At 43.0% G+C, this 6,000-nt stretch overlaps 1 protein-coding gene across 8 annotated transcripts in view; it reads right to left on the bottom strand.

Moving 5' to 3' along the window:
• DENND1A (DENN domain containing 1A) overlaps window positions 1-6,000 on the bottom strand; it is a 152,478-nt gene that overhangs the window by 123,047 nt on the left and 23,431 nt on the right. The gene's annotated exons all lie outside the window — the stretch shown is intronic.

The raw sequence follows: 6,000 nt of genomic DNA, 5'->3' as shown, positions 1-6,000 counted from the left end.
ATTATTGAAATTATTTATAGGACAACCTATTTAAAAGAGAGCTCTTCAAAGCCATCCATTTTTCAAAGGAATACATCGGAGAAGGCCACATTCCAATCTACAAAGATAATTTTTTAATTACAAACACCAAACCATATAAGAATCAGGCAAGAGTTCAAAACCAAGTGCAGCGCATGAAGCAATGAACAGTATCCTGGCAGCAGCGCCCCTGGTGCCGGGCTGGGTTTGGTGCTGCAGACACACCCGGGCCAGCAGCGAGGGAGGGGGGCCACGGGCACCTGCCCAGTGCAGCCCCCAGAGCCAGGAGCTCGGCCAGGTCACCCCATTGCCAGCAGGTGCAAACTCCTTCCCAAGGTGTCCTCCTTCCACGTGACAATTCCAACAGCCTGGGCCTTACAAACTCCCCAGTTTTACGTTTTCCAGACAATCCGATGCTCGGTCTTACCATTCCACTGTAATGCACATACAGTATCTCAAACTGTACAGACCAGCAAACCCACTGCATCACCACAGCAAATCAGAAACAGAGAGCAAGGGATCTCCTGTTAAAGCCTTACTTTGGAAATTCTTCAGTGTACACACAGGTAAGTGAGAAAAGTGTCCAAACACACAAAAAGATGTGAGCAGCTGTGCTGGCACGGGCCCCCTCTGCACACAGCAATTAACAGGATAGTATGGCTTCACTGCAGCACAGCAAGTACAGCAGCACTGCCAAAATGAAACTCTGCCACACCTATTAAGATGCATATTTTTAAATAATTTTAAAATTAATTATCGGAGGGCAAGATTTCAGAATTTTAAAGGAAAAAAAACCCAAATCAATGAAAGAAATAAATTTATATTGCTGCAGACATCTGCAACGATGTCTGAACATGATGCCTACATTCCCCCCTTCTATTGATCCATTGCTCTCAAACTCAATATAAATATACATATACATAATGCCACACACAAAATTTTATCATTTACCATTTTTTAGGGAAATAAGGAACTCAGATTGAAATCCAAAGTGCGTTTGCTCTAAATGCATTTGTCCATAGAAGGCAAACCACATTCTCACGTTCTTGAAAAATCCAACAAAACAGATTAGCCATACAAAGTAATTGTGTGTGTGTGTGTGTGTGTGTGTGTAAACACGTATTTTTCCTGTTTTCTTAGCATCTTGAAAGCCTTCCTGGAGCTCACTACCATGAAGGACAGCCCAGACAAACCTTTGGAGTTTATTTCTGTGAAGCTTGAGAGCCCCACCTCAGCTCCTGGTCCAAAAAGAGGTCTGTGCAGGGCTTTGTGAGACTCCACAGCAGCTAAAGCGACCCTGAGCAAACACATCCCTGTCAGTGCCTCTGTGTCCCACCTGAGGGAACTGCCCTGCGTGTCACAGGGCTGTGTGACACAGCATACAGCTTGTCCTCAGGCCACATGGGACAACACATCTCACAACAGCATCAGGATGGCTCATCCAGACAAACTGCAACCCTACAGGTAAGAAAACCATGCTTGGTAGCCACAGGTCCTCATGTTTTCACAAGTCCTTTCTATTTAAGACTGTGTCAGCTCCATCACTTCATCTTTTAAATGGTCTGGGAATATTTATTAAACTTTCAGTGTCTTTGTTTGGAAAACACTACACTGGTCACAGGGAAAAAGAAACTACTTCACATCTTATAGCTTTCATCACTGCATCCATTCTTCACTGTTAACCCAGTGTGCACTCAAAAGGTGTTTTCAACTATACTTACCTACACATGGATACACACTAGAAGGATATTTAAATTCTACATTGTCATGCCATGGAGTTTCAGGAAGATGGACCACCCTCACTGCACCAAGAGGACTGACATAAATACATACAAGAGTGGCACTCAAGAACCTGGCTTCATGAAATACAAATATCTCTAAACCAAACATTGCCATTATATTACTCAGTATAGTACAGCCAGGCTCTCCCCTGAAGGGATAAGCAAAAGTCACCCAAAAATCACGACAGGCGTGATATCCGAATTATTCTGAACAAGAGAAAACAGTCAAACAAACAGACACAGGCCAAGCCAGCACCCAGCATTCAGCTTTAATCAGCACCACGAGTATCAGTGAAAACTGCTCCAGCACTCCTGTGAAATACTCAGCAAACACATGAACAGAACTGACTGTCAAGTCTGCCTGTAAAACTAAAGTAACTTGGGAACTTCAAACACTTTTACTCGAGGTAATTTGTTTTGCACAGCGCATGCAAACAGTTAGATGCAGCTCCATTGTCGTTGTAGACAGTAAGAAAGCCCTTTGCAACTCAAAACATAGGGAACGCTGTTATTCCAGGTACTTAACAGGCTTTCGAGTGAAATGATGCAAAGTAAACACACGTAAAATACTTTTTTCAAGTTCAGGAGAGTGGAATCTATTTGCTGACATCAGAACAAGGGAAGAGCCAGGCTGAAATCCCAACCAGCCTCCTGCCCAGCTACAGCAAAGCACTGAGCTGAAACTTTGCAGTCACCTGTAACTCAACAGAGCTCTGAAAGCTCAGCTGAGAGTAGGAGACCTTGAAAACCAGGAACACACAGAGTGCAGGTTAACTCCCATAAGGAGAAATTCACAGGACTTATGGAGATGCTTCTCAAACTAAACTAGTCCCAAACCCTGAAACAAGAATTCCAGTTGTATTACATACATATTGAACTTTTCTCTTGTTGGCAACCTAGTATCTCCTGTTAACCTTTCATTACAACTGGTTTTGTAGGTTCAGCTCACAAAGATACTATCCACACAATTTATGCCTAAAGCAAGTGCTCACAAAGTTCCCTGGAAAACATCCATCCATGATATAAATACATGCTGAAATACAGCAATGGAAACTGTAAGTTGCAAGTGTAACACAGAAAGAATGCAAGCAACAACATTCCAAAATAAAGCTACAATACACCATCCCATCTGCAATCTCCAACTGCTGGTACCAAAGAAAAAAAAACCATTTTATTCTTAATGCTCACAGTCAGGTTTTAAAAGCTTGGGAAGCAATGGCACGTTGTAACCATTTCCTAAGATCCACGAGTGACTTCAGCAAAGGCAGCGTGGGCTCACCCAGCAGCCTGACATGCACCACTGGATGCTCTCTTCCCAGAGGATGCAGCTGCTGCCACAAAATCTCAGCTGCCCAAAGACCTGGAGCTCCAGCAGCCCTTGTTACTCACTAGGGACAGTCTGTCCCAGGGAGGCATGGGTTGGAAAAGCCCCTATGAAATAGGTTATGTGACTATTGCATTTCAGCAGTTTCCCTGATTTTCCCTTATTTTAAGAGGTGATTCCGACTGAATCACTTCCCACAGGAACAACGTGGGGGTTATTCTGGAAAGGGGTGAGCAAAGCCAGTGTTTGCTCACAGGGACAGCAGAGCAAGGCTTTTCTGCATGTCACAGCAGCATTTACAGACTCACCAGAGGGTAACACTGAGCACTGATTCCACACTGGGTCAGGGCAGTTCCCATGGCTAACACATCCAGTTTTCCCCTCTGGCAGTGGAGATTCCACACCACATCCGAGCACATTACATAGAGCACTGCATTAATTACTCAACCAGAGTCCAGCTATTATTGTTAGTATTTCAGTATTTCATTAATTATGTGAATATTTCCAAGTTCTAAAAGCTATCCCTGACTTCCATACAGAACCCTGTTCAACAAAAAGCCAAGTACAGCAGAATATTGAAATTAGCTGTGAACTGTATAATCCCATTGTTCAATTTCATGGCATTTAAGACAGTACCTTCCCCTCCACACAAGTCTGGATGTTAATCCATGCTGGAACCTGATTTAATTTTCCAGATGACAGGATGGGAATATGCTACAATGGCATATTAGTGTAACTATGCTGCTCTTTTACTCACAACTTTTCTTACGTCATAAAGTGAGGAGTTTTGCTCTTAAAAGACACATGTTTAATTACTTCTACGAATAGCACAGCTCAAACTGGTCTGTATTTGAATTGTATGGAAATTATAAGACCAGGGGAAGGTTTAAAAAAATTATCAGAAAAACTTCCCAGAGTAAACCATGCAAACCCAATACAAACAAACTTGCTTCTTCTTTTAATAGTCAGCTAATTTAATCCATATTGGTTACAAATAATTAATTTCAATCCCAAATTGAAAAATATAGTGAAAATTACTTCATTTTTTCTCCTAACTAGTTATTTACCTCATTCACCTCTTTAAGGTCCTTATAGCTGCAATCCCTCTAAAATGAACTGGAATTCCAGAGTAATTCAGAGTAACTTTTAATTTCAACACCCAGTACACATTCTCATCCTTATGCAGCACAACTAAAAAGCAATGCAAACTTCTTTCCAAATCTCTGCAAACTCCTGGGTGTCCTGCACTCAGCACAGCCGAACACTCCTGCTTGCCCCTAACCTGCTGCAGCTCAGCCTGCAGATACCATCGCAGGGAGGGGGAAGCAGGGGAGGGGGGAAAAGGGCGGGGATGGGTGGAGAAAATGTGGGAAAGAAAAACCCTACACGCACACAAGAAGACAGACACCTCAGAACAAGTTCTGGCATAAAACACGTATGTTATTAAAATTTCCGTTTTTACTTAATAACAGTTTTAAGCCTTCAATCTTTTCCTTTAAAGTGCACTTTATTCTAAAAGTATGCAAGTCAGAAAACAACAAAGATGCAAAAGGAAATTCTACAAGAAAATCTTACACCCCACCTCACAAGCCCGCGGCCAGCAGCACCGTGAGAGACTGAGGTGACCCCGAGCACAGCAAGCACCACCCCAGCAGGTTCCACCTCAAACACACAACCCATGAGAGAGGAGCCTGGAATCAACATCCTCACCCAGCAGATCACGGTGCAAACAAATATCCCAGCCTCAGGAGGCAGGCTGCAGCCCTGTGCCAGGCAGTAACAAAAGCTCCTGAAGGCTCCGTGCATCCCCTGAACAGAACTGCTGCAGCAGCTGCTGTGCAGAGGCCAGGGACAGTAATGGCACCAAAATCACACTCACTAGTTTGCCTCTCTCTCTTTAACTGAACATTTGGAAGTCTGCCCTGCAAGTGCCAAAAACCTCGCTGGTAACAACATGAAAATGATTTTCACAATAGTTTAATCTAGAAACATAAGGTTTGTAACTCACACACAAAATGCCGTTCAGACTTCACTAAAGTGATGTGAAAGTAGGAAAGACTGAGAGCAAAGGCAGTATAAAATATACATCATAGGAAACAGGAAGGAAGGGAGAAAACCAGAACAGATTAAGCAAATCACTATGATTTCCATAATTGTTTTTATATTATTAACACATCAAGAGCCAGAGGGGCAGTAAGGAACAAAACTTTCCTCGCCAGTGTTCAGCAACATCTTACGTGTTCTTTTTTAAAATCCTTCCAAAAAAAAAGCAGGTTAAGCTACAGATTCCGCATAGATTTTTACTCAAGGCAATATACAGCTCTCCAGAATGAAGAGATGTAGAGAGGCAACAGCTCTAACAACACAAGAACTGGCACAGGTTGTCAGAGTTATACCCATACACATGGGGTGCACAGCAGGTTTCTGATCCCCTCACACCAGGTTTCTGATCCCCTCACACCAGGTTTCTGATCCCCTCACACCAGGTTTCTGATCCCCTCACACCTCCATATCAGCTTTCCAGGACAGGCACAAGACCAGCAGCAGCTTTATAAGCCGTTCAAAGTAAATGTTAAATATGAGACTTTCACTGCTTCTAGCAGGCAAACCAACTTTCCACCTAAAGGGGTCTTGGTTCACTTTGCACTTTTGTCAAATAAACAGAAACAACACTCACTTCTTGGATAAGAAGACAGGGAAAACACTCACTGCCTTTTACAAAGAGAAGAGGCTCCATTGGTTTCCTCATCAATTATTCGGTGTCATGAGAAGCTGTTGAACTGCCCAGCTTGCCACGTGCACAGCATTTAGTCAGACCCTCTTCCAAGGCAACATGTTCCACCTTCACTGCTATTATTTATTCCCTCAGACTCTCAT

This window comes from Cinclus cinclus, chromosome 19 (assembly GCF_963662255.1).
Source record: "Cinclus cinclus chromosome 19, bCinCin1.1, whole genome shotgun sequence".
In the NCBI taxonomy this organism is placed as follows: Eukaryota; Metazoa; Chordata; class Aves; order Passeriformes; family Cinclidae; genus Cinclus; species Cinclus cinclus.
This window is presented reverse-complemented; position numbering and strand designations above follow the sequence as displayed.